The sequence below is a fragment of the Rhinopithecus bieti genome, unplaced genomic scaffold (assembly GCF_001698545.2).
Source record: "Rhinopithecus bieti isolate Rb0 unplaced genomic scaffold, ASM169854v2 scaffold_9663, whole genome shotgun sequence".
Lineage (NCBI taxonomy): Eukaryota > Metazoa > Chordata > Mammalia > Primates > Cercopithecidae > Rhinopithecus > Rhinopithecus bieti.
Window position 1 is genome coordinate 2692917 of NW_016806456.1, and position 17231 is coordinate 2710147.

Below are 17231 nucleotides of genomic sequence, written 5' to 3' on the forward strand. Positions count from 1 at the left end.
TACTGTAACTTTATAATGCATCCTGAAATCAGGTAGTATAAGCCCTTCAATGTCTTTTTCCAAACTGCTTTCGCTATTGTATTTTCTGCATTTCCATTTAAATGTTAGAATCATCTTACTAAACACAGTCATTATTATATAATCTCTGAGAGAGGAAGGGAGAATAAATCCCTTTGTAAAGAGAAATAAAACACATGCATTTTTCTCTCATATTGCTATTCAGGTGAATATAAGATCAAGCTAAGTTGCTGAAGATGATTTGTTTATACATTAGAGTAGATGAATTCATTCTAGTAACTCTTCCTGGGCCTGAGTTTCCTTGTCTACAAAGTGAGATTGTTAGTATTACCAGTGGTTTTCAAAACCTGCTCTACAAAACCTCAGGGTTGAGGAGGAGAAACTTTGTGTTAAAAGTCTGAGCTGGCAGCTTCCAGGCCTCTCAGCATCTCTCCGCGTAGAGAAGATCTCGTTGGTCAGTTTTGTATAATGCAGTTCTTTATCAGACTTGTTTTAAAATAAGCATTTGCTAATAAAACAATTTGGAAAACCACTGAATTAAATGGACCCTAAGTCTTTCAGTGAAGTGTTTCATTTGAAGCTATGTCATCTTCTAGTGGATTTGTCTGCATAAGAAGCCCTGGGAAAACTGGGATTGCATGCTGCCAAATATGACACAAAACGCCCTGAATATAACTTATGTTTCCAGGACATAGCCAGTTCTGGGCTGATCCTAGAAGATACTGGAATCAGAATTCAGATTCAGATTCAGTGTTCTGAGTACCTTCTACTATGAGCCAGGTGCCTTGACTGCATTCTAACACATCTTTCCTTACTGAACCCTCATAGGAGATCCATGTTACTATCACTATTTTGCAAATGAGAGCATTAGAACTCAGCTTAGTAAGCCATGAAGTTGAGATCTGACCTTAGCTTTCCTGACTCTATCACCTCTCACCCCCATCCCCAGTATTTTCGATTCCTGAGCAGAGCCTAGGCAGAGTCTGGGAACCTGATGTGCATTGCTAAATAAGTCAAGAAACACACTCAAAGGAAGAACCCAGAACCAGAACCCGCCTTCATGACTACTTCATCTCAAGAAAACCAAAGCCAAAGCAGACCATTTGAAACCTGACTCTGCTATTTATTAGTTTTGTGACCTTGGGATAACGCTTTCACTTCTCTGAAACTCACGTTTCCTTGGACATGAAATGAGAGCAGTAAACCTCATAAGGTTTCCGTGAGAGAATTAAATGAGATAATGAATATGAAAATGTCTAGCTCAAAGTCTACAGATAGTGTTCACCCCCACAGTGCCGCATGGGCAGACCACAGATACATCTGCAGCTGCAGCACTTCTGAATCAGACCCTCAACATGCACAAGAGAAAAGAAAAGAGGGAGGGCCAGGGAAATAAGATTATGGTTTCCAGGCAACCATGGAAAGGGAATAACATAAGGGGCATTTCTCTTAAGGGTGCTACATTGGCTACTTCACACAAAGATGCCCTGTCAGGTTTTAAAAGTAGGATACAACCATCAATGTGTATAGAGAGCCTTTTAATAATTTACAAGTCTTCAAAATTCCTCCCAACCATTCTCATTCTCATATTCTCTCTCTCTCTCTCTCTCTCTCTCTCTGTGCCCCCCTTCCCTCCCTCCCTTCCTCCCTCCTCCTTCCTCCTGCCTCCTTCTCTCTTGATTCTCAAAGTAGCCAGGGAGGAAGATATGAGGATTTTATAAATTCTCTAATTTTATAAATGATCAATCTGAGAAAGCTGAGAAAATTAAGCAGCACACTCATGCACTCAGGGCTCATATTCCCCCTGGGTTGTCATCTCTTTGAGGACAAGATCTATACCTTCTTCTTCTTTTTTTTAAATCATACTTTATGTTCTAGGGTACATGTGCACGACATACAGGTTTATTACATGTGTATACATGTGCCATGTTGGTGTGCTGCACCCATTAACTCGTCATTTACATTAGGTATGTCTCCTAATGCTATGGAGAAATAGGAACACTTTTACCATATTCTTCTTACATATCTTCCAGAAAGGTCCTCAAAAAAAAAAAAAAAAAAAAAAAAAACTCAGTAGAAGGCACTAGTCTAAGGCTTGCTCAATCAGGAAGCTCAGTCGTTTTTTTCTGAAGCAGAATCTCAGGCTACATTTCAAGGTCGCAGATGCTGTGGAAAGCGTCTTCATTTGGCATGAATCCATTTAGGAATAACTTATTTTAAATGTCTTGGTACATTGTCAGGTCCCACTGCTAATCCATTCTTCATTTTTTTTTTCTAATTTTTGAATAATGCATATACTTTTTTTGCAAGTGAGAAACAGCCCAGGAAAGAAAAAGAAAACACTGATTAAAGATAAATTTTCATTTTGCAAAAGAATCTTGATGCTAGCTCATCCTTCTGATTGGCTGTAAGTTGCAAGTACAATTAATTGACCTTGGACATGACATGTTTTAAAGCCAGAATGGGTGAAATTTCATGGGGGCATATTTATCTTCAGCTGAAATGCAACTTGCTGTCTCTCAATATCATCTCAGTCTGGTATTATCTCTGATTGAAGGCAGGAAATGTTGTCCTGCCTATTAAAAATGTACTTCGTTTGGACCCAAAATAAAAATATGTCAAATGCTAAGAGAACCATATTTGAACCTTGACTCTTCAGATTTACAATGTTCCATTATGAATATCACTAAAACTGCTCTGTGTGTCCAGATAAAGTAACTACTCATCCTCCTTCCCCAGCTTGTAAGAATTAAGAGAATACAGCAGAATACTGACTTCCTTAGAAGAAAGGGCTTGCTAGGTAAAGGTTGAGACGCCCCTGAATCGTTAGTACCACTGATCCTCATATTCAAGTCATAAAATAATACCAAGAAGACATGTTTTCTTCGAACAATTTGAGGACTGGATTTTCTAACCACCTTTGAACTCTTTAATGTTCAAATTCCTCAGTGGCAAGCATTCCAAAGCCTTGCAGGACTCCTGAAATCTGAGAAGTCTCTTCACCCAGAGACATGTTGAGCCTGAGCCGAGCTGAAGGCTCACAGATGTGGCTGCAGCCTGGTTCCCAGAACTGAATGGGGAGAACAGAACTACAGTAAATTATTTAGATGATGCTCCCTCTCTTTTCTGCCCACCCCAAAGCTTCCTTCTGTGCCAGTGTCCCTTTTTTTTTACCACTTTGGGGATAGGGCTTGTCAATCAAGGGGGTTCTCTCACCTCCGGCCCATTCTGATGGAGGGGACATGTTTCCAGCCTCAGCCCCACCATGGGGGTGGCACTGACAGGCTTTCTTTGACTGTGTCACTCACAGCTGGAGGAGAGTCCAGCCTGGAGATAAATCTCTCACAGCTTGCTCATTCTTCTTCATGAGGCTGTGGGGAGAATGATCAATGCCGTGCTACAAGGCTAGTTTGCTCAGTGAACCACAGAGAGAGAGAGATTACAAAGAGCCCATTTAAATACCTAAGACCCCTCCACTCCCTCCTCCTAAGTCATAGACTTGCTCTTAAAATTTCAATGGATGTATCTACAAATGGTAACCTCAGAGGGATGCCTAGCAAAGCCGAAAATACAATTTCAAGAACTAACCCAGGCAAGCTTCCTGAAAATAAAGCCCTGTATATATTTCGAAGAGGGTGCCTCTCCACCATAATTGCCTGAGCTGCCAGTTGTTCCATCCGATGGAAAGCAAGCCCTGGGACAAATGAGACTGAGAGATTAGCAGGACATTACTGGGGCACCGACAGGTGCAAGAAGACAAAAATTCATTTGCTAAGATGCTGAACTCCCGCTGCAGCCTCCAGGCTGGCAACAATTCCTCTCTCCAAGAACCCAAAGGTATTTCTGGAGTGGCGGGTCATTTTACACAAGCCAGAAGTCTTTGTTGGGCTTTTTGTCTTGTGTCCTGCATTCACTGTGCATTCCAGGAGTTAGCCTGTCTCTACGGCAACTGGTCACTAATCTGGCCTGCCTTTATTTCTTGTTAATAGACAGTCTGGAAGTAAGGATGCAAGCTATGTCCTCTCCATGGCCTACTGGATGTATCATGCTGGAAACAATATTCAATAATACCATCATTACATATCCTGTTCATAACACTTGGTACATACCTTGTAATTGATTCCCCTACCACCAATTTCTTCCTTTGCAATTCATGTTCCTTCCACCCTAGCATCAGAATGATCATTTCAACTTAGCAATGTTATTCTCCTCTTAAAAACACTAGGTGGCTTCTGGTCAACTATAGGATGGATCCAATTCTTCTTTGGTATGCTCCAGAGAAGGGCTGCTCCATCCTGAGTCTTGCTGTGAAAAGGACAGGGAACCATAGCCAACCCATGATGGACATGTAAGCCAGTGATAAACAAACTTTTATTGTTGTAAACCCCTGAGACTGGGGATCATCTGTTACCTCAGCCAAACTTAGCCTAAATTGACTGAAAAAGTAAGGTTTCTCGGAAGTCAACTTGTTCGATACATAAAATGACATTAGGGGAACTCTTAAGGACAAATTTTGTCTTAAAAGAAGACAGGTTTTGAAACAGTACACCTCGAAGTTGAAGCCTATTCCATTCCTCTGTAGAACTAGTATTTAGAGTTATTGAGACCAGAAGTCTGACTCCTTCATCGTGATTGGAAACACTTTAATTTGGAAATTCACTTATATCTAAAGAAAAAAATAAAATGGAAATCTGAGAAACAACCCACAGTCCCAATGTATGATCTGGTTTCCAGAACAAGGAAAGAGATCTACCCTTAAAAATTTCTACTCTGCATCAAATGCTATAGAAGCTTTATGTGTATAACTGGGGTCTCAGCATGAGCCTAAGCAGGGATTCAGACATGTCTGGAGATGTCTGACAAATATGGGACATGTCTGCCAGATGCCTTTTTGCATAAGAGCATGAGGAGTTTCCTGGGAGCAAACTCAGGGAAGAGGAAGCCAGGCCAGTGGAGACAGCACTATCATTCTAAGATAGGTGTGGTGGCTGCTGGATTTTTCTCTAAACATAGGCCCCGTGGGATTAATCATATCCAGTCCTCTGGAATGAGGAGGCAAAAGGAGACACCCAATGATTGTCATCATAAAGGTTAGCCCTGCAACAGGACCCCTGTGATGGAATGTGCCCTTAAGCAGAGAGAGGGACTTTCTTCTCTGCTTTTCCTCAGAATGTCTCTGAAGCCTCAGGACCTGTTTGCTTTCAGAAATTGTTTGCCTGTTGTTAGTGGCACTCAACAAATGCCCTGCTGGAGACAGAATAGTAATAATGGTGCCAGGAAGGAGACATCCTGAAGATGGCCATAAACCCTTGAAAATTCATTATATGGAGATGAGGTCATGTGTACACAAGAGGCCCAAAGCTATAGAACCACCATTGCTATGTAACCTCATCAATTTCTACCCAGTAAATCAACAATTATATTTCCAGTATCCCATCTGTGCAAAATATTTCTGTTACATTCTGAGCACTATTCATGAGCAATACTCCTTGACCTTAAGGGGCTAGTCTGCCAACCACGGGCTGACAATGCTGGAGAAATTCCACCTAATCTTAAATTATCTCATACATTCATAGTAACTCCCGGAGGGAGATCCTTATCTTCTTTAAAAAAGAAAAGGAACTGAGGCCCAGAGAGGTTAGGTAAATTGCAGAAGATAACACAGCTTATAAGTGGTAAACAAGAAAAGCAAGTCAGATAAAACACAAACAATTAATTTTCAATGAAAGACAGCACTCCTGCGTAGTACAAACAAAACAGAAAGATGAAGAAACAAACAAAAGCAGCTCTGCAGACCTTTTTTCTATGTTTCTGTGGTGGGGCTATGTCACCAGCTCTTACGCCCGAGGGAGAAAATAGCAGCTGTCAGAGGCTGCCCACCTTGCTTTGCCTCTAGCTTGTTCTCTAGTAGCTTCTGCAATTTTTCCCCATGCCAACCCAAGCCTCAGGAGTAATCAAATCAGTAACTGATATTCAGAAAGTAGGTATAGGCTTAGCTGAAGTGGATTTTGTATGTTAATTAAGTGTTTTATGGAACCTCTGAGATCTCAGATGACACTCGGTAAATATTCCTTACTGAATCCACAGAATCTGTGAGCGGGTTCTGTATAATAAAGCAATTTCAATGTCCTGACAGATGGGCCATAGAAATTGGCTGTGTGGCTGTGATTCCAAAAGATTATACACAATGAAAACTCTGGACAATAAGTGCTTTCTCTGATTGTCGTCTACGAACTGGTTACTTTCTAGATGAGAAGAACTTGACTGGTTTCAGCTTATATTACAGGCAGAAGAGGGGTTCTGAGATGTTTGCAGTTCTTTTGTCCTGGCATTAAGTTAAAAAAAAATGTACCTTCCAGTCTGCTCCCTGGTTCTTGTATGAAATATTCAGCCCACTAAGTGCTATTTGCAAAGCATTTATCAAAAGGCTAGGAGTGATGGATTCCCTCCTCTCCTCTCGAGCTTACAGCCTTCTTTTACCCTATGATTTCTCTGTAAGAGAGAATGATTTATGTTCTGTTGTACCTTCAGCTCTTTCAGACCAGGATTGCAAATTCTTGGAATGAGTTCACATGCATAATCCCCCAACATGAGCATGGACAGACACACACACACACACACACACACACACACACACACACACACACACAATCAATTCAGGAATTCTAAATGTTTATTTAGACAGATACCCATTATGCAAAATATTTTAAAACTATCTACATAGAGATGTTTAAAAATATGAAAAGAACAAATTCAAGACTTTTAATCTGTATATTTAATCTAATTTGGACAACTGCGTTAGAGCATAAAATTTTACATTTTCTTTTTACTACTTTACCTTCATCAAAAGTCATCATCCTCTACCCATACGGGCTGGTATATGCTCAAATGATGAAAGGAAGCTTGTACAGTCCCACAATTAGATAAAGGCAAAATTGCCTATGGAAATGACCAAACCCTTAATTAGCTAATTGCAGGTGCAATCGGCCACTTGCACCATCAGATGAAGGGCAAGTGGTTAATTGAGCCCACAAGTGACCTGCTCAATCAGAACTAACAAATGGCTCATCAGATGAGGTCTCAGCCAAAATGTGTCTGCAAACAATAGCATGTGCAAAAAAATGCTCAAATCAGAGGCAGCAGTTGGGCTAAACATAAACCCCCCAAAACATGAGATAATTAGAAAAATAATCAAAATCAGAAAAATTCAATAATGAACCATGATCATGGGAGAAGTGAGAAAGATGGGTGATGCAGCCATTTGGGGAATCAAAGGCCATAGATGCTGGAAAGAGCACCGGCTTTGGCTCATCCTTATTCATTCTTATTCAGAAATTTTAGAAAATCCTGCCACTTTCTTCCATGGTGGGTTCTTGTTCATAGAGGGATTCCAAAGAACTCATCACAAAATCCCATAAAGAACAGGGGATTGGGAAATGTAAATGAATGACTGAATGGATGATACTACATTTGCATATAGAGGACTAAGAGCACAAGTACAGCTACCTCATTACATTCATGGTACTGAAGAGTTTGTTGGATTTCCCCTCTACCGAACATTTTTGGGTTGACTGTATGGCTACTATGTACAATTTAGGAAATGTTTCCTAATTTGGTAGGAGAAAATACCAATGACTATGAAGATATTGACAGAAGTAATAATAATGATTTGCACTCATCAGTATAGGCTGTACCAAATAAAGGTACAAACCCCGAAATAGTAGCCCAAAACAATAATGTATTTTTCTTGCAAAATCCATTCTAGGTATGCCTCTGGTTTATTTCTCCTCACCAATAAACATTCTTTCACTCTGTGATTCAGCTATTCTGACAAAGGACTTAGCCTTCACCCCTCAAGAGGGCAGAAGAGCAAAGACCTGTGCAATGAAATAGGGCTTTTCACTGACTCAGCTTGTACATGTCTTCTGCTCTCACTTTATTGGCCATAATTAGTCTTGTGTTCTTGTCTAACTTCAAGTGTTGTGGAGTACGAGCTTCCACTTGCCTAGAAAAGAAGAGACCTGAAATAGGGTTGGGTAAACTCGTGGCATTTTCTCTGTGACAATCCAAAAGCAAAGAAGAATAAATAATCTGTCTATTTGGAAATTTAAGCATACATTTTGATAGAATGCTAGGTTAAAGAAGTAACCAAAATTTGGCCGGGCGCGGTGGCTCAAGCCTGTAATCCCAGCACTTTGGGAGGCCGAGACGGGCGGATCACGAGGTCAGGAGATCGAGACCATCCTGGCTAACACGGTGAAATCCCGTCTCTACTAAAATACAAAACCTAGCCGGGCGAGGTGGCGGTGCCTGTAATCCCAGCTACTCGGGAGGCTGAGGCAGGAGAATGGCGTGAACCCGGGAGGCGGAGCTTGCAGTGAGCTGAGATCTGGCCACTGCACTCCAGCCTGGGTGACAGAGCGAGACTCCGTCTCAAAAAAAAAAAAAAAAAAACAAAACAAAAGAAGTAATCAAAATTTAATTGGAAAATAATTCAGAAATGATAAAAAGGAGAGTCTTTCATAATAAAACATGTGGACAGAAGCCAAAGGGGTACACAAAAGGAAGTGCAAAGCCATAGAACTCTGTATAACAAAAAAAGTAAACTGAAAATAAATGAGTCAGACTTTCACCCAAGAATCTTAAAGGAGAAACAAAATAATGCAAAAGAAATGTGACCTGGGAATTACTGAAGATTTTTAAAGGATAAAATAATAAAATCTATTTTTTAAAAAAGATCATACTGATAAGAATTTTAATGTGTTCTTTTAAAGACTGATAAAGTAGACAGATTTTGGCCAGTATTATCAGAGGGGGGAAAAACAGATTTCCATGAACAGTCTTACGAACAATACAGGAGACATGAAAATAGATGTTGAAAGCTTAGTAAATATCATAAGAGACTACACTCAACAATTTCAACTAATAAATTTGAAACTCTAGAAAACTGATGAAGATACAGAAAAACAGTAATTATCAAACCTAGAAAATTACTTTACTTAAAATTTTCCTTTCCTTTACTTTTTTTCCTTAAAAATTAATTACTTGCTCCAGAGTTTGTGCCATGCTCTGGGATATCAGTAGCAGGATTCAAATTCTGACTCTATCATTATTAGCAATGTCACTTTGGCCAAATTGTTTAACCTGTCTATGATCTAGGTTCCTAATCTATTCACAAGACTATTGCGAGAATATGGCAACAGTTTACTAGTTGCCATATTTACTAGTTGCTATTATTTACTAGTTTACTAGTTGCTATTATTCTTTAAATAGGACCTCAAGACATGGCTTTTAAGTGAGTTGGAAAAACAGATAAACAATATTTAACAGATAAACAATATTTACATTAGTTAAATATTGTTTAACTAATATGGTTAAAAAACAGATAAATAATATTTACATTATTTATTCCAAAATATAGAACATATTATAGGATGTCATAATAATTTTTAAACTGGGCATAGGAAAAGATACCCAAATTCAGATACCTAAAGAGGTAAACAGAAATATAAATGAGAGAAGCAGGCTTGATGTGAGACAAACCACAAATGCATTTTTTTTTTTGGTTGATCTTTGACATTTTCAGTTTTGATAGAGACACAGGACCAAGAAGTAGCTCTCTCCTATAAGGAAAACAAATAGGCAATCATGGCTAAAATACCAACAGCATATGGGCAGTGATAGGTAGCAAAGGGAGTAATGACAACTATGGAACAGAGGCCCCAGTTAAATGGGGCATTGGCCTCTGAGCTGCAGCCAAATGATAACACTCAGAATTAAATTCTCAGTGTAACCTGATCATTTCATTTTTCCAAATTTTTACTTAGGCAACTATTCAAAGCAAGTCAGGCCAACAAGGAGGCCAATAAAAAAATTAACATATTAGGCTATATAAAATTACAAATATTTGCATTACAAAAGAACACCAACCATCTTAAAAGGCAAGCAACAGTCTTGAAGAAATCCATGTAAAGTACAAAATAAAAGATTAATATCTAGAAGAGTGCCGTCAAGTAGAACTTTTTGTGATGAAGGAAATGTTAGCAATTTGGTGTATATTCTTTTGGATATTTCTATCTACATTTATGTTCCTATGCAAGTGCACACAAATATGTGTAATAATAATGCCAACAGTAATAGTAATATTAGTACTGTTCATTATGTGCCATACCCTCTTCTAATGGATTTTTATATGTTAATTTATTTGATCTTCATTATAACTTCATGAAGTAGGCACTATTGTTATGCCCATTTTGTAGATGAAGAGATTAATGCATAGAATGGCTTTGCAATTTTTCCAAGGAAATATAGTTAGTGAGTTTCAGAGATACAGTTTCATCTTAGTTTGGTTCCACAGCCCATACTCTTAAACTTTATCCTACATTTTCTCACATATAATTTTGTTTTGTTTTGTTGTTTTGAATGTCATTGTTTTGTTAAATATAAGTGGTATTTTATTGCACACTCTACAAGTGATATTCTTTGGTACAGTCTAGCTTGCATATGTCCACACAAGTACATATAACTCTACTCCATTATTTTTACTATCTAATATCCTGTAGTGTAGAAGAGATGTACTATAACTCATTTAACTTTTCTGACATTGTTAGAGATAGCAGGGTTTTCAGAGTGTATCACATAAAAGTTACCACCCATACAGATTACAGAGTGAAGAATGTCCCTTGGAGTTGTCCCATGTATTGCTCATGTGGTCTCACATTTAAGAATTTTCAACTTTTTTCGATAACACAAATGGTGTTGCAATGAACTTTCTTGTTCATCTTTATGCCAGTATTTCTGTAAGCTGGATACCCAGAATTGGAATTTTAGAGAAAAGAATATGGACAGTTAAAATGGTGATAAATACTTCCAGAGTGACTCTGAAGATCCTATTATTACCCTCCCACCAAGAGAGTATGAGAGAATCCGTTTTCTCCCACCTTAACTGTATTGCCAATCTTGTTTTTTGTCAATTGCAAAGGGAAAACTGATATCTGAGTGATCAGACGTTTACTGGCCTTTTGAATTTATTCTTCCACTGATTGTTTTATATTAATAATTTATAAAAGCATGTATTATTCTGTATCTCCACTGTCTAACATGGTAGACACTAGCCACATGTGGCTATTTCCATTTAAATTAAATTAAAGTTAAATATCAAGTTCCTCAGTAAGACTTGCCATGTTTCAAATGTGCATATTCTCTGATAGAAAGAAGGCAGTGGAGAAGACTAAAAATAAATGAGCAAAGAGAATTAGAAACTTCAGAGAAAAAGGAGAAAGTAATATGATCACAGTAAAAGAGCCATAAACAGAAAGCTAGGACTGGAAGAAAACTTGGAAATTATTGGATTTTATAGTTTTCGAATTCTGTTTTGTGAAGTCCTGAAATTCGCTTGGTCCCATTTTCTGTTGATGTGTCTATATGGGAGTGAAACTTTTAACATCCAAAATACAGAATGGATTAGTAAAAGTAGTCACTTTGTGAACTTTGGTGGGCTTTACTACTAATAGTGTGACTTTCAGTATGATTCTTATTTTTGTATACTGGGTTCATGCAGATGAAAACAAAGCAGACAGTTTACCTTAAACTGGCCAAAGAGTAATTTATGTGAAAGTAATGTCTGGGAAAAGCATGGATGTAACGGCTTACTTTAAAGCTACTATCCAATGTGTTCAAGTAGTCTGACTGTTTGATGGCACTGTATAGCCAAACACTAGGTGTTAACTTCCTACAAACATGCAAGCATCTTTCTAAACAGTGGTGGATTGGGTCATATAAATAATCAGTTATATTAACATGCAACCTGAAAACTGCAGTTGTTCAGAGTTGCTGGTAATTACATTGGCAGTATGTTCCAGAATAGCCTTCTTTAGAGAAAGGTTTTATGATGAACTAAAGGCAAGGTGCTAGTATAAATATTTCAAAGATTTTAAGGAAGAAAAAAATGTGTGTATCAGTGAAGGAACTCCATTTATTAAGTAGCTAGCAAAAATACAACAGTTTCTCAGAATCCTGGTGTTTTCCTGCTTGTAATTGCAAATAAGGTGTCAGGAAGGAAACTGAAACTTGAAATTTCTACTGAATGGAAAACAAAGTAGATTTTTACAGCCTTGAAATATGACAGACAGAGGTGCTAAGGCATTTGAGTTTTTTTTTTTAATAAAATAACTGAGAAATCTTATATTGTTATCAGATATATTTGAAAAGTATTTCCTTCCAAAGACATTTCAACCAATTCTGTAGAAGTCAGTTTATTACTGCTCCCCAAATGAAACACTTACCAAGTAACACAAAGTGAGTAGCTATTCGATGTTGGTAAGTTCACCTTGAGAAAAAAGATTTTATTATTTCTTTTTATCTTGACTAATTGTTAACGGAAGAATAAGCTTAACCACTGAAAAACTTATCTTTTGTAAATAACTTCTCTATCTGAATCAGGATTTTTGTGCCATGAAACCAAAACAAATCAATGAAATAGCTGGATTCAGACACTAATTATCCTTCATGACCCCTGATTTCAAAATTATATGTTAATTTTGAAATCAGATTCAAGTTATATGTAAATTGAATCTTTCTCAGTACATTCTCAAGCTGAGGGATATTCTTCCTGCTAATTTATTGGTTGAATGAGGTTCTTCCACCTGCACTCTGGAAATCATTCCCTATACCTTTTCCAAGAAAGTTGTCTATAAATCAAAATTATATGTTAATATAATTTTGAAATATTTTGGCTGACTTTATAATAGGTATACATTAAATAAATACATATGTAAATCTATAAAAATAAGCACATTTTGAACTCAGAAATACTCTAAACATTGCCTTTTCTCCTTATATATTTTGGGTTCCTCATGTCTTTTTTTTTTTTTAAAGAAACATCACTAGAAATAAAATAAAGTTGATTGACCTAACTCTTTCAATTCATAGAAAAGGATTTTGGGGAAGGGAAGCCACAGATTAGAGCATTCAACAGGTTCTGACAGATTTGGGGATAAATTGTGACTCTATCATTTACTCTCTGTGTGCTACTAGCTAAATTTCTTAATCTCTCAAAGTTTCAGTTTCATATATGATACACATAACAATATATTCCACATCACAATAGCACCTAACTCAAGGGTGCTATTATAGTTAAATTAGATATAGTGAATTCTCTCTAAAAAGAAAAAGAACACACAAAGAAAATTGCCCTGCATGGGAAAGTAACCCTATATTATCAGAAACCAGCAGTAGAGCCTGGACTCCTGGGCAGTGGTCCTAATTCCATGAGTGTTCTCTCCATTATACTCGTCTGAGTCAAACCCAGTAGAGAAGTTCACCTTAGGATGAAGACACATGGCCTCTTTTGAAAGAAGGAGAAGGGACAGAAGTCCAAGGTGAGTAAAGGAAGATAAATTCTGAGATGGAATGTGGGCAATGGCTAGAAATCTTTTTTTTTAAGTGGGAATTTGTTTATTTGTTGAAATCTGAGCTTTTGAGTGACATTGGAAAAGATGGAAGCAGCTTTTGTAGACAGAGAGTCAATTAAGTGTGAGAATAATAAAATTTATTGAGCTGAATTTTCAGCTAAGTTTAGAGACTTCAGAAAAATATGAAACTTTACATTTCAGTAGAATTACTACAAGTTCAGGCTTTGCTATCCAGTAACTGTGTGGCTTTTGGCAAGTCTTCAATCTCTACATACCTTTCTTGCAAGGTTACTGTCAAGATTACATTAAATACATTAGATGAAGTTCTGGGCTGGTTGCTGAGGTCCCTAGGCCAAAAAGCAGACATGTGACCCAGGTCCTTCTAGATCATAAGCTCCTTGAGGCTAGACACCATGTCATCCTCATGTCATCCTCATGTTTTATTGAGTGTTGATGAACCCTAAACTCTTGTTTCTTGTATTTTTTTAATCAGAATATTTGAACTTTTGTCCCACTAGTGGTGGCCCAATTTATGGGACCTGCTGCTTCACACCTTGGTCTACGTTACTACTCTGAGCTTCCTGGAATAAAATGAAAATGATAACCACTTTTTATAGGTATTATAGGATCTAGAAGTAAAGCATGCAAAATCTTTAACATAGTCTCAGCACAAAGTGGAAAATTCGAGTTTTAGTATCTATTGTTTTCTGATTGTCTTCCCTTGTGAAATGGGACAATAGTGAAGTTTTTCTGAAGTCTAAATAAAATGTTTAAAATATGAAAATACTTTTCAAATTATAAAGTTCTAAACATTAACATAATCAGTAGACAATAATTTATGTATCTTTAATAGAAGATAAAACAGAAACAGAAACAGTAAGTACTAGAACTTGAATCTTTCTCAGTACATTCTCAAGCTGAGGGATATTCTTCCTGCTAATTTATTGGTTGAATGAGGTTCTTCCACCTGCACTCTGGAAATCATTCCCTATACCTTTTCCAAGAAAGTTTTTCTATAAATCAATAATTTGTAGCCTCTATAAGATCAAGTAGCAGCTAGTAATATGTACACTTAACAAATACATACTCATTTTCCAAGGATGCTAAGGAGGAAATTCCTACGCTGGGTGGAAGATAGGACTAAAGTGATAGAAATGTTGAATTGGAAAGCTCCTGCCCACAGCAGTCCACCCAAGAGGGCATTTATCTAACCTTCTTTTTAAGCACTTACAGTAACAGGAGAAACATCGTTCCATCAGGCATCTCATTCAACTTTCAGAGCACCTCCATATTCGGAAAGATATTTGTTATATTGAGCTCAAACCTACCTCTTCTTAGTACACAGTCTTTCCTCTGAAGCCATCAAAAACAGTTTTTTCCATCTTCGGTGTGAGTATGTCAAATGTTTTGAGACACAGATCAAGCCTTTCACCATTTAAGTATGCCATTTGCCATCATGCAAAGCAGCTGGAGAGAAAAGTGGTCACTGGGTTTAAGGAGCGTCTCAGGCAGGGTTTTGCAAACTCTCTAACCACAGCCTGTTGATTGGCCATATCAGGTCCAGAGGAAGCCACAGGATATTACAAACCACCCAAATCCACCCCTTCTCTAGAAATTCTCTTGCATACTTGTAAACTTTTGTCATTTTCTAGGGAGTATGACTGGAGACTAAACAAAGACTTTGTAAAAGACTTGATTTTTGTGGGAAAAATCCTCCTATATATTTAATAGCTACAGGGATTATGATTCTATCTCATTTTTTTCTGCCTCAGGTTCAAGTGTCTTTTTGTCAACTTTCTGGTATTCATCTCCAATCCCTTCTCATTCTTCATTTTCTCATTGTATAATTTATTCCTTTTCAATAATCCATTTGTGAGGTTCCCTCAAATCATTTTATGTTAGCCTCAAATAGGGTGAGAAATTGGCATGGAACCTACCTGTAGTCAGGATGACCTCCAGTAGGAAGAAAATCATAACAGGACAGTAGAACACCTCACCTTCTATGCCTCTTGATGACTGAAAGGCTAGGGTTGGATTTTGCGTGGACACAGTCCTGTTGTCTAATCCCAAGTACTCCTAACTGCTACAAAGGTGGGGACCTGGGTTTCCTGTTGCTGCTAAACCAATGCATCTATTACTTTGTCATCTCACTCTTAGTTGCCCAGGTATGAAACACAAGTCATTTCCACAGCTCTCTGCAGACCTAGTTCCAGATGCTCAGCAAGACCTTTGTTTAGTCTCCAGGTATTCTTCATTGGTATCTGTAAACCAGTCTCAGTCATACACTTCATGTTAATGTCATTTTATCAGTGTTTTTATATACATCACAGGGATCCTTATAAGACTTCTGTGACATATACAAAATAGATATGATTAATAATTACTGTTTTGCAGATGGAGGAGTCAAGGGTCTGAAAGAGTGTGTTTTCCTGCACAGATTGTAAGTGTTAGAGCAAAGACTCCCATGCAGGTCTTGAACCCAAAGTTTCAATTTAACTCGCACTGTATTACTGATACTATTTATTCCTAAAAATAAACAGATAAAATAACCTACTATGGAAATTATGACTTTCTAAGTACAAAGAGTTTTCACCTAAATTCTTCAATCTCGGCTTAAAAGAGCAACTTCATGAAGTATTCCTAGAATACTTTAATCCAAAACTTGCCCTCTTCTCCTAAATCCAAGTTAAATCTCTTATCACTTCCACTTTGACTTTAAATTATATTCATTCATTCAATATTTTCCCCTTGTACCAGAGAGCCAGACATTGGGAATTCAAGGTCAAGTAGGATATGGTCCTTGTTTTTGAAGAGTTTTACTGTGTAGTACGGGAAACAGGGAAATAAAACACGAATTTCAACATGATTTTAAAATAGGATAGACATAATAGTGTTTATAATAACAATGGCTAACATCTACTGAGTACTTATTATGCCTCAGGTACCACTTAAACACTACATATATGGTAAAAGAATACACAGAGTGTATTATGATTTACATTTTCATAAGAATACTCACTCCTTGCCCAATTTGTTTGCAAATTTGTCAAAAACAAGAACTTTCCTGATTTATCTTGTTTGTGTCCTCAAGTAAACCAAAACGAACCAGTTTGTGGTAGCAGCCCGAAGATTGTTAATAAACTAAACTGGGATGCAATTTTTAAAAAATCCTAACTTGTTTTAATGACAACTGTTGCCAAGAGACACTTTTATTATGAGAAACTATTTTGTCTAGGTTGAGTAGAGATCATGAAAGGACAAATTTTAATAGCATTTGAACTGAATGATAGCTTTAAATGCACAAAAAAGTCAAAAATTGTTAAGATATAAAACATAATGTCTCACAGATCAAAAGTGTATATGAAGAATTAACCTTATAAAAGAGGGAGCAAAAGATAAAAGCAAGGAATTGGAGTATGTGCCAGTCCTAGCCAGGTTATACCACAGAAATGAACAAAAATCTTAGTGACTCAAATCAGTGGTTTTCAACCAGGGGCAATTTTCCCCATGGCCTCATTTGGCAATGTCTGAAGGCAGTTTTGGTTGTCACAACTGGGGAAGTAGTGCTACTGACAAGTGAGAAACTGCCAAGGTTACTGCCCAACATCCTATACACAAAAGAGCTCTTTCATGTCACTCCACCCCTGTATTAGTCCGTTTTCACATTGCTATAAAGAACTTCCCTGAGACAGGGTAATTTATAAAGAAAAGAGGTGTAATTGACTCATATCTCCAACGGCTGGGGAGGCCTCAGGAAACTTACAATCATGGTGGAAGGGGAAGCAGGCACGTTTACATGGC